The following is a 12,797-nucleotide window of genomic DNA, read 5'->3' as shown; positions in this document are numbered from 1 at the left end:
CGAGTGTGCGTTTGGACGACTGAAGGCCCACTTTGGTTTACTGCGTCGCCCCATGGACAGTAACCAGACCGACCTACCATTCGTTGTGTATGCTTGTTTTGCACTCCATAACTACTGTGAAGCCATAAAGGAGCCACTTAACGAGCAGTACGTGGTTCCCGCTTTGGAGTGCGACCGCCATTTTCAGCCTCCAAGCACAGACTGGATTGCAAAAATTGAACATGAAGGTGAAGGCAAAAGAGTGAGGAGTGTCCTCTTTAGATTCATAGATTATAGTTGTAAAATGTGTTTTAACGCATAGTTTTCTTTCTCATGTCGATTAAAAATTTGATTCATGTATGATGGCTCAGGTAAGATTCACTACAATAGTGTCCCACAGCACACTTGATTCCAGTTGATTGAAATACCACAACAGTGGATATTGTTCAAAGGAGATACATTTCAATTTAAAAACTTGCACACAAAACACAGCAAACCGATGCAAAATGCACAGCAAACTATTTAGGTTATAGACTTAGACTTCCTTTCATTTTCATTCAAATTTGAACTTTACAGTACAGATACTAACAATTTGTTGTTACATTAGCACATGGTAGTGCAGGGTAAAAGAGCAATAAGGTGCAAATATAAACAAATTGATTACTGTACAGATAAATATGTTGCATTTTTGCATATGCATCCACGTTTATGGATGTATGTTATATTGTCTTGTTATTCCAGCGAGTTAATCCATTTTGGGGGAGAATTTGAGGGGGATTATTTTAATGTGTTCAAGAGTTTTACGGCCTGAGGGAAAAAGCTGTTACCGAAGCTGGAGGTTCTGCTGCAGAGGCTGCGTAACCTCTTTCTAGAGTCCAGCAGTGAAAACAGTCCTTGGTGGGGGTGGGAGGAGTCTCTGCAGATTTTCTGAGCCCTGGTGAGGCAGCAGCTTTTTGCGATCTACTGGATACGAGGAAGAGGAGTCTTGATGATCTTTTTCGCAGTCCTCACCACTCTCTGCAGAGATTTCCAGGATGAGGCATTGCAGGTTCCAATCCAGATAGAGATGCAGTTGGTCAGTAGGCTCTCTATAGTGCCTCTGTAGAATGTGGTGAGAAGGGAGGAGGGGGCTGTGCTCTTTTAATCCGACACAAAAAGTGCATGCGCTGCTGAGCTCTTTTTACAAGTGTGTTGTAGCTCTTTAACTAACAACTTCACAGTGAAGTAAAGTCCTCTGCTGTAGATCTTGGAGCAGATGAACGCTCGGGTGGATTTTTTTTTTTCTTTCTCGCATGTGCCGGCGGACGGAGGGTGGCATTGTTGTGTGTGGACACGGATACGGTTAGGTGTGATTTACCCTGGATAACCTTAAGCCTAAGTTCCTCTACACAACAGGAGCACTGTCATGTTTTTTTCAGCAAAAAAAATATTTGTTCTCCCAAGTTTTGAACTGAACTCAGGAACTTGGAGGGCAGAATGAGGTCATTCCCGGACTGGATTTTGGCCCCCGGGCCGCCAGTTGAATAGCCCTGCTGTATGCAGTAGACAAACGGCATAGGATTCCAGACTGCCTTTCATCTGGTTTAACTACTAAAAGTCTCTCAATAGTTCTCCAGAAGCCTCTCAAGCATATGTCTCCTCATCTGCTTATCTTGGAAAACACTTGGCACAGTAGATGAGGGGCGGATGGAGGGAAGTAAGAGTCGAGTCGACTCCCATCCCTGATGGCCTCGCAGGCCCCGCCGCCTGGCTCGGCTGCTGCTTCACACAGAGTGAGCACTCCCCAACCTGCCATATGGGAGCCATAGCGCGTTTCTTTATCATCCCTTCTTTTATGCCTACTGGTTGTGGCTGCCTTTGTTGTTCAGGAATAATCAAATGTTGATAGCATGGTTCAAATGGACCATTAAGTATGTGAGAATGCTCTATGGAGATGGAGCGGATAAGAGACCAGGAGCCAGGCAGTCTGCCACGTTCAATAGCCAGCCTAGTGGCGGTGCTAATTTGATTATAATATAGTCATCTCAGAAGATTAGAGCTATTCAATTAAATATTCTAATTAACCTGAAGTATTAGGCAAATGATGCTAATTATAAATATCCTCCAGAGAGCACGCCGGATGAAAGGCTCAGCTCGCGACGGATACTTCAGCCCACTGTCTTGTAACATCATGTGCTATATCATATTAAAGTCTTGGCTAATTTACCACAAAGCCATTTGTTTAATGGCATTAGCATTTTGTTTGAAATTGTGATAAACATGTGCACTCACTCTTAACTTCGCAGCGAAAGTGCACTCTTGGGGTAGCTTAGCATTTCTGTTTACACAGCTCCCCATAACACTGTCTCTCTCTTCCACACGTGCACGCTGGAACACACGACCACACACACACACACACACACACACACACACACACACACGCTGCGCCCGGCCCATTAAACCGCAAGTGCTTGTGCTGAGTGGGTTATATTATTTGCAAGCATATGTGCAACTTTTGGAGAAATGAGTAAAAATTAATATCCAAGGTTCATACACTTTTGCATCAATGATTTTCCCTGACTTCTCCAAAAGCGTTTACTGAATTTTTCATGGCCAAATAAAAACTATGTTTTTCTCAATCAGACTACAGTAAACAAATTATCGTCACACCAATACTACATTATTACGCACATTGTAATGTTGTCGAATTAATATATATATTTTTTTAAATCGGGTGAATCACACTTTTGTGCTTAGAATAATTACAGGTTATTTTCTCTCTTGCATTATTTAAATTAACTTTAATAAGACCCCAACATTTAAAAGTTAAAGTACCATTGATAGTCACACACACACACAAGGTGTTGTGAAAATAACCTCTCCATTCGACCCACCCCCTTGTTCCATCCCCTGGGAGGTGAGGGGAGCAGTGAGCAGCAGTGAGCAGCAGCGGTGGCAACGCTCAGGAGTCATTTTGGTGATTCAACCCCCAATTCCAACCCTTGATGCTGAGTGCCAAACAGGGAGGTAATGGGCCCATTTTTATAGTCTCTGGTACGACTCGGCCGGGGTTTGAACTCACAACCTACCAACACAGGGCGGACACTCTAACCACAAGGCCAGGATAATTAAAAAAAAATGTTTTACTTAAATGTACGTCATTAATTTCCTCAAACTTTAGTAACAGTTTTATCTAAAGTCCAGCCAAGGTTTATTTTGAAGTGAAATTTACCAGCGACCACATCAGTCATAGCCTCCTCACTCATCTTTGCACTGTCGTATACTTTTTGATCGGATCACTGACCGTATAACAACCCACTTCACATTTCAGATAACCGTCATAATAGATAAAATATTTAAAGGGGAACATTATCACCAGACCTATGTAAGCGTCAATATATACCTTGATGTTGCAGAAAAAAGACCATTTATTTTTTTAACCGATTTCTGAACTCTAAATGGGTGAATTTTGGCGAATTGAACGCCTTACTGTTCAGCCCTTTTGAAGCGATGACGTCAGTACGTGACATTGCCTAGGTAAGAAAGTCGCCATTTTCATTTTCTCAAACACATTACAAACCCTGGGTCTCAGCTCTGTTAGTTTCCGTTTTTTTGACTATTTTTTGGAACCTTGGAGACATCATGCCTCGTCGGTGTGTTGTCGGAGGGTGTAACAACACTAACAGGGAGGGATTCAAGTTGCACCACTGGCCCGAAGAAGCGAAAGTGGCAAGAAATCTGCCGCCAGACCCCATCGAATGTGCCAGAGTGTCTGCACATTTTACTGGCAATGCTAAGGCAGACATGGCACAGAGATGTATGGATAACCTGTAGATGCATTTGCAACGATAAAGTCAACGAAATCACAAAGGTGAGTTTTGTGGATGTTGTTGACTAATGTGCTAATCAGACATATTTGGTTGCGGCGTGACTGCCAGCTAATCGATGCTAACATGCTATTTAGGCTATAGCTGTATGTACATTTGAAACTATATTACGTTTCCTTCCACTCACATTTAATGCAAAAAAAAACACTTACCAATCGACGGATTTAAGTTGCTCCAATGTCACAAGATGCGAAAGGTCTAATCGTTTGGTCCGCACATTTTACCGGCGATGGTAACGCAGCTATTCGGCCATGCTATGGCTATGAATAGCGTCAATAGCTATTCGTTCAATAGCTTCAGTTTCTTCTTCAATACTTTCATACTACAACCATTTCTTTCAATACATGCGTAATCTGTTGAATCGCTTAAGCCGCTGAAATCCGAGTCTGAATCCGAGCTAATGTTGCTATATCTTGCTGTGCTATTCGCCATTGTTTGTTTACATTGGCAGCACTGTATGACGTCACAGGAAAATGAACAGTGGCTTCGAAAGAGCGAAAATAAGGCTCTTTAAAGCTTTTTTTTAGGGATACTCCGGGACCGGTAAAATTTTGAAAAAAACTTCAAAAAATACAACAAGCCACTGGGAACTGATTTTTATTGTTTTTAACCCTTTTGAAATTGTGATAATGTTCCCCTTTAACCTGCGTAGGTATATAAGTACATTATTCTTGCGATATATTTTTTGCGGTTAATCGCATTATTTTTGACAGCTGTAGTATATATTTTTGTTCTTGTGGTACTCATTGGGCTAAACCGGGCCCACAATTGGTGCCATCTCTTGTGCCAATATGACAATTTCTTTAATACTAAGTACAATTAAGCTTACTTCCATAATGTATGGTGTGTCTCTAAAACACACACAAAAAAAAAACACCAGATATATTTAGATGTATCTTGAAATGGTTCAGTCCCAAACTTTTTTGTCTTTACTTTTGCTCCATCCCACAGCCTCACATATACATCCATTTGGTGGACAAATACTGGTTCAGCCTCTTGTCAAACAACACTGCATATATTGTTTGTTGGAACACTAATGACAGAGTCTTTTAAGCCCAAAAGCACAGACAAAGACACACATGCTCTCAACACATTTACATTTTTCCCCAATCTGGCTGTCAGGGAACATGGCGGCGAAAAGACAGTTTGGATCTCAGATGACCTGAAAGTTACTTAACATATTTTATTTTCCTCAGTGTCTCAGCGTTGATACTTAATTTCCTGCCAATACGTCCAAAGTTGTGTGCTTTGTTGCTGTGGAAACTGTAGTTATTTGGTTTTCTCACTGCATCAGCGTTCATAAACCCATCTGTGATAAGTACAATGGTGGCTACAATGTTGTGTTGCTTCCCCTTTAAGTGGCTAATGACTGTTGTATCAAAAACTGGTTGTCCTCAAATTTCCCCCAGATAAATTCTAACAACACAACTGAAATTTGCTCCCGATAAAAAAATCCCCCTGATCAATATCTCCCTTGGTGCTCTAGGTGCATCTGTTAAGAGCAGCCACAGAAACCTTGGGGTCCACAGTGGAGTGTTTTAAGTCTCGTCTTAAGACCCACTTTTATTCTTTGGCTTTTAACACTACGTGAGTTGTGTGGTCCTCTGTCCTCTGTTGTCCTCTGTGTTTTTTATACACTTTGATTTCTATTTTACTGTTTTAATTGATTTTACCCTTTGAAATTGTTTTTAATCATATTTATTTTTATATTGGTTTCATCTTTATTTATTTTTTGTTTTTATTCAGTCATTGGTGGAGCATAATATTGTTTTTTAATATTGTTTTTAACATGCCTGTGCAGCACTTTGGAAACGTTCTTGTTGTTTAAATGTGCTATATAAATAAAGTGGATTGGATTGGATTGTGTTGGATCATTCAATGTCTTTGGAGGGTCGCTGTTGTCAACTGACCAAAACTGTTTTTATCATCTCAGAAATATTTCTAAAGTGAGAATTTTATCGTCAAATGATCATTTATTGCGATCATTTCTTCTCGTATTGACTATTGCAATTTTTTAAAGTTTTTTTATCCGGTCTTCCTTGATTAAATTAAAGTAAAGTTAAAGTTAAAGACCCTTGTTCAGTCCGTATTGAGTTTAAACTTTTGTACCAGTGCCTCCGTGATCTTGACTGTGTTGACACTTTTAAGAAACATTTGAAAACTTCTCTTTTTAGTAAAGCTTTAAGCTAATGCACCTTTTAAAGACCTACTGAAACCCACTACTACCGACCACGCAGTCTGATAGTTTATATATCAATGATGGAATGTTAACATTGCAACACATGCCAATACGGCATGTGTTGCAATGTTAATGATGTCGCTTTCATGGTCCGAATCGCTCTAGCTGCTGGTGGCTATGATTGTAAACAATGTGAGGATGTGAGAAGCCCTAAAACCTGTGACGTCACGCGCACATCGTCTGCTACTTCCTGGACAGGCAAGGCTTTTTTATTAGCGACCAAAAGTTGCGAACTTTCTCGTCGATGTTCTCTACTAAATCCTTTCAGCAAAAATATGGCAATGTCGCGAAATGATCAAGTATGACACATAGAATGGACCTGCTATCCCCGTTTAAATAAGAAAATCTCATTTCAGTAGGCCTTTTATTATCAATTTTAAATCACTTTGTATTATTTTTATGATGTTGCCCTGTTGCTTTCATTGAATTGTTGTTTTACTTCACTTATGTTTTATACAGCGTGTTGTGATTTTATCTGTGAAAAGCACTTTATAAATGCAATTTAATTACTTACTTGTCCAGTTGAAATTCAAAATGTCGTTTGCAATTGTGCTTTTTATGCTTGACACGATTTGTATTTATCTTTAGAAAACCATTCATAATAAAAGCTGCATTTTGCAGGGTTTTTTTTAACTATTGTCACTTCACTAGCATTTTCCACACCACCTAAATATCATGACAGTCCGTACCAATTTACATTGTGTTACGACACATTGATTTAAGTTGAATTGATGAAACTTTAAAAATATATTCCGATGACTTTTTTTTATATTTTCTGGGAAAATATAATTTTCCATAAGTTTTCCTGGGCCTGGAAATTGCATGTTAAAATTGCCAGACTTTTCCTGCGTATAGTTTTTGAAAACTGTACGCAGTCTGATGCTGATCATTTAATGGCCTTTCCTTTTATAGTACTTTCAAGCATATGTGTGTTTGTTTACGTGTATGTGTGTGTGTGTGTGTGTGTGTGTATGGTTCGACTGCCTGCTTCGTGTGAAATCATGAAATCATCATATTTGACAGAGGTTGGTTGGAAAGCAAAGCCATCATGGTTGAGAAGCTTGTAGGTGCCTTCAGTGATTACTTTATATTCATAGTTTTTCTAGTCCAAGGTCCTGCATATGTCATGTGCATAATGCCGGCCCTCAGCGTGGCATTAGAGTCACTCTGAGCAACGTGTTTCAATAAGGCAATTTTCTGACTGCCTAAAAACATCAGCCGGCCGCCATCATCAACAAAGACAGAGTATGACATGTTATCCAAACATTCGTCTGCAAGATAGGACGATACTTTATTAAAGAAAATAGGGTTTTGCAAATGTTTTGACATGTAGTCTGAGAATTAGGGGGAGGTGTTGAAAGGGGAAAAGGTGAGGAGATGAAAGGTGGATGATATAATTCATGGGCATCAAACAAATCTATTTTCTTAAAATAAACACCACCAAGGATTTGAGAAGAGGTGCTTGTCTAGTGCCTGCTATATGTCTTCATGACAGGAGGTTTTATAAAGGGGAGAGGTGTTTTTCTCTTCCAAACAGCACTAGATATTCTTGTTGTCCCAAAGCTGGGACAAAAACATATGGGAGATCAAACCCTTGCGTAGTGGCCCCAAAACTAGGAAATTAGATAACCCACCATATTACATTGGCCCATTTGCTTCTATTATTATTTATTTAATTATCCTATTTTCAGGATTATAGAGTGCACTGGTATATATTCCACACCCACTAAATTTGAAAAGATGAAAATAAAACTATTTCCACAGAAATATTTTGTAGCTGTTTGTTGACATGCCTTAATTGTTTCCAAACGGTGCCTGTAACACAGCAGTAAAATGGCTGATCAAACAAAACAGAAGTCCTCATCATGGACTTACTTGCTGCGGAAGCTTGCTGACCAATCGCCTAAATAGACTTAGTAAGTCCATGTTGTGGTGAATTTATGAACCTGGAGCAATACAAACCAAATGCCATTTTAAGTTGTTAATGCTAACACAGACACTCGTAAATGTGTTGGCATATTAGCTAATACTAACGACGCTGGCTTGCTTACATTAAATAGCCCAAGAAAATATGCGTGACAACACTCCTACAGACATCCCACATTGGACAGTTTAGTATGTATGAATACTTTTAGTTATACTATAAATCTTACAAACGTGTCATAGAGTGATAAATAAAGGCTCCATACGAGTGGAAACACTATGGAAGACAAAAAGACGAAACGGCACTTGTACTTCCAGTTGAAAACTGGAAGTACAAGTATCCATCCATCCATCCATCCATCCATCTTCTTCCGCTTATCCGAGGTCGGGTCGCGGGGGCAGCAGCCTAAGCAGGGAAGCCCAGACTTCCCTCTCCCCAGCCACTTTGTCAAGCTCTTCCCGGGGGATCCCGAGGCGTTCCCAGGCCAGCCGGGAGACATAGTCTTCCCAACGTGTCCTGGGTCTTCCCCTTGGCCTCCTACCGGTTGGACGTGCCCTAAACACCTCCCTAGGGAGGCGTTCGGGTGGCATCCTGACCAGATGCCCGAACTACCTCATCTGGCTCCTCTCGATGTGGAGGAGCAGCGGCTTCTCACCCTATCTCTAAGGGAGAGCCTCGCCACCCGGCGGAGGAAACTAATTTCGGCCGCTTGTACCCGTGATCTTATCCTTTCGGTCATAACCCAAAGCTCATGACCATAGGTGAGGATGGGAACGTAGATCGACCGGTAAATTGAGAGCTTTGCCTTCCGGCTCAGCTCCTTCTTCACCACAACGGATCGGTACTACGTCCGCATTACTGAAGACGCCGCACCGATCCTTTGAACCCTTTATCTTATTTATCTTATTGTCGACCTTCGAAATATTGTCGACCTTCGCCCCCCATAAAATGCAGGGTTCAAAGCATAGGGAAAAAGTAGTGGCTTATAGTCCTTAATTTACAGTAAAGTTATATATTTTCAATAAAAGATGCCCATCCATTTTGAGTTGTTTGGTACTGTAGCCCGAGCCACCAGAGCCACTGCTAATTCAACACTACTTCCACAAACTGCCCAAAATGCGTAAACAGACACATTTCAGGGCTCTTGAGTCATTCTGCGCCACAGATGGAATATTTTTTTTTTATATATCAGATTTTTAATGATGATGGATTATTCGTCACTTCCGTGTTAATTTGGACCTTCTGATTTGGTCAGGTACACGTTACATTCCCAGATGGCTCTGGGTCTCGGGATCGTAGGGGAACACAACATCATCATCAGCCGTTGTCAGTCCACTGCTGGATGAAAGCCTCAGCATGTTTCTGCCATAGTGAACGATCTCTAGCTGCTCCCTGCCACTGCACTGTTCCCCAATATTTGTTTATTTCATCTCGCCATCTCACTCTGTCTTCCTCTATTTCTGCTCCCATCCATGGGTCTCCATGATGTCATTAGGGAAGTCCATCTATTATCTGTTCTACTGATATGTCCAGCCCACTTCCACTTATTTAATTTGATAGTTCTCATAATGTCTTGGACTTGCGTTTGTTTTCTCACCCATTCATTTGTTTTTCTGTCTTTATATGTGATTCCGAGCATATTTCTTTCCATGTTGTGTTGTGCTGCTGCTATTTTCTTTTCCATTTTATTTGACAATGCCCAGATTTTAGTTCCATATGTCATGGTTGGTAACACGCATTAATTAAAGACCTTTCTTTTTAGGCTTAACGGTATTTCTCCTCTTATGATGTTGCTCAGTTTTCCATATTGGCACAAGCCTAATCTGATTCTCCTCCCTATCTCCTGTTCTTGACTCTTCTCAGACAGATATATTCATTAATTTCATCAATTTCATTTCCATTAACAGTCACAGGTCCATGAGTTACCATGGAATTTGCCATAACTTTTGTTGTCTTCATATTCATTTTCAATCCACAACATTTGCTGGCATTTGCCAGGTCTTTAAGCATATCTTCCACTTCACTGAATTGCTCTCCCAAGACATCTGCAAACCTCAGATGATTAAATTTGTCTCCGTTGATATCAACTCCTTTATCCTCCCACTCCAGAGAGCGAAATATGCCTTCCAAACAAGCTATAAACAGATTAGGCGAAATTGTATCTCCTTGTCGGACACCCTTCTTTATGTGGATTTTCTCGCTTAGTTTGTGCATCGTAACTGTTGTAGTGCAGTTTGTGTAGATGTCCTTGAGTAAGTTAATATACTTATGATGAATTCCTTGATCTTGCATAAAAGTGTATAAACCAAATGAGTTGTAAATTAATGACACCGAAGGCAACAATTGAAAACAAAAACTAGTGTTATTGGAAAGTAACCATGGGGGAAGGGGGTGGGCAAGACACACTACCCTAGCTTGGGAATACAGGTGCTGTCAAAGAAATGAACAACACATACCAAAATACACCTCGAAAAGGAAAGGTAAGATGACTAACTGAAGGTATTTAATTAGCATAAACCAAAAACCTACCAACTTACTCCAGCCAAAGAGGGGGTCCAAAACATACAAGGGTGACAGCTACCACTAAGCCTGATTTCTCTATACACAAATAAATACTATGTGTGTAGTGCATTGAGGCCTCTGTCTAACCTTTCCCAAGGCTAGGCTGCAGATACTTGTAAAAGTTGAAAGGCAACAAAAATGAAGACAAAAATATTACGAAAAAAAGTAGCATCAAAGACAAAGAAGCATCTATAAAAGCTCCACACAGAATGTCAAAAAAAGAATCCACCTGATCCAGTGGTGAGCAGGTGGTTTTAAACAAGCTGGGAGGCTGAATGGTGGACCGGGATTGGCTGGCTGATTAACAGGTGAAACGAGGAGCAGCTGGGAACAGGAACCGGTTAATTGGCAACAGAGGTCGTGTGTGACCTGTACAAACAATAGAAGAAGAAACACAAAACAAACAAACCATTGATTGATTGATTGAAACTTTTATTAGTAGATTGCACAGTTCAGTACATATTCCCTACAATTGACCACTAAATAGTAACACCCCAAAAAGTTCTTCAACTTGTTTAAGTCGGGTCCATGTAAATCCATTCATGGTGCGTCACTACAAGGAACGTAACAACACTGCAAAAAAGATTTGACAAAATATACTGTAAGATAACTTAACTAGAGTTTAGGAAAAAATACTAAAAGCTAGTGAAATCATCTGTCCATCCAGCTAGGTAATTTTACTTGTTAAGACATACTAAATTTAGATTAGTTATATTTAGAAATGTACATGACTTTTATATGGGAACTTGACTTTTTTTTTTTTAATTATTATTTTGCCTATCATTCACAATCATTAAAAAAGACATGGTGATGGATGTGGTTAATTATATTTTTGCATTCTAAATATTAAATACATGCAATCAAAAGTCTGCTTACAATGGAATCCAAGCAATCGTGCAATTCTGCCTATAGAACCCTTAAAAAACATCCGAAAACCTCCTTTAAGGTTTTATATACATGATGTAAGCATATATGTAATGTAGTAATGACACCTTTATAATAATCGTTATTACAAATATGACGATTTGATGATTTCACACAAAGCAGGCAGTCTAACCTTACAGACACTCAGATATGGGACGGCGTGGCGCAGTGGTAGAGTGGCCGTGCGCAACCCGAGGCTCCCTGGTTCAAATCCCACCTAGTACCAACCTCATCACGTCCGTTGTGTCCTGAGCAAGACACTTCACCCTCCCTCCTGATGGGTGCTGGTTGGCACCTTGCATGGCAGCTCCCTCCACAAGTGTGTGAATGTGTGTGTGAATGGGTAAATGTGGAAGTAGTGTCAAAGCGCTTTGAGTACCTTGAAGGTAGAAAAGCGCTATACAAGTACAACCCATTTACCATTATTTATATATATCCGATGATTTTAAGCATTCGCAGCGCAACAATTTCAAAAACGCATCACGTTTGCTTTTTTCTTCTTCATCACTGATTATTACTCACTGCAGACTTCATGAGTGCCAACAAACATAATAAAACTTTATTTTCTGTGCAACGTCAGCTGTCGTTAGGATGCCGACTGCTATGATTTTCATATATTCCCATTCAGATGAAGAAGAAACAGGGTCAGGGGGCGAGGGGAAAAGCGTATTATCCTGTCGTCCTCGCCAGTTTGGGGTTTCTAAATGGCTGTCAAAGTGTAATACCTACTCAGACTTATTCTGTCCAGGTAGAATGCATAATTTATCACGTAGAATAAACTTGTAGAAAGCAAGGAAGCGAGTAAGCAGCAGACCACTCGACGATGTAAACATAGGCACACACAAAAGCGATCACATCACTGCTATAAATAGTTTGTCTGCGTTATCGCTTATGATATTGTAGCCCGATTGTAGCTGAGATAGGCGCCAGCAACCCCCCCCCCGCGCGACCCCAAAAGGGAATAAGCGGTAGAAAATGGATGGATGGATGGATTCCGGACTTATATTTACCTTTATTTAATATTAAAAATGCCTTTTAAAAAAATCTATTTGTTTTCATGTCTTTCATAATGATTGTGAATAATAGGCAAAATTAAAAAAAAGAAAGTGCAGTTCCCCTATAAAATAGAAATAAGTATTTTATTCTAAAAACAAGAATTATAGCAATTCTCAAACAGGGATAGCAGGTCCATTCTATGTGTCATACTTGATCATTTCGCGATATTTCCATATTTTTGCTGAAAGGATTTAGTAGAGAATATCCACGATAAAGTTCGCAACTTTTGGTCGCTAATAAAAAAGCC

This window comes from Nerophis ophidion, linkage group LG11 (genome assembly GCF_033978795.1).
Source record: "Nerophis ophidion isolate RoL-2023_Sa linkage group LG11, RoL_Noph_v1.0, whole genome shotgun sequence".
NCBI classification, from domain to species: domain Eukaryota; kingdom Metazoa; phylum Chordata; class Actinopteri; order Syngnathiformes; family Syngnathidae; genus Nerophis; species Nerophis ophidion.
The sequence above is the reverse complement of the archived record's forward strand: the minus strand, read 5'-3'. Positions refer to the sequence as shown.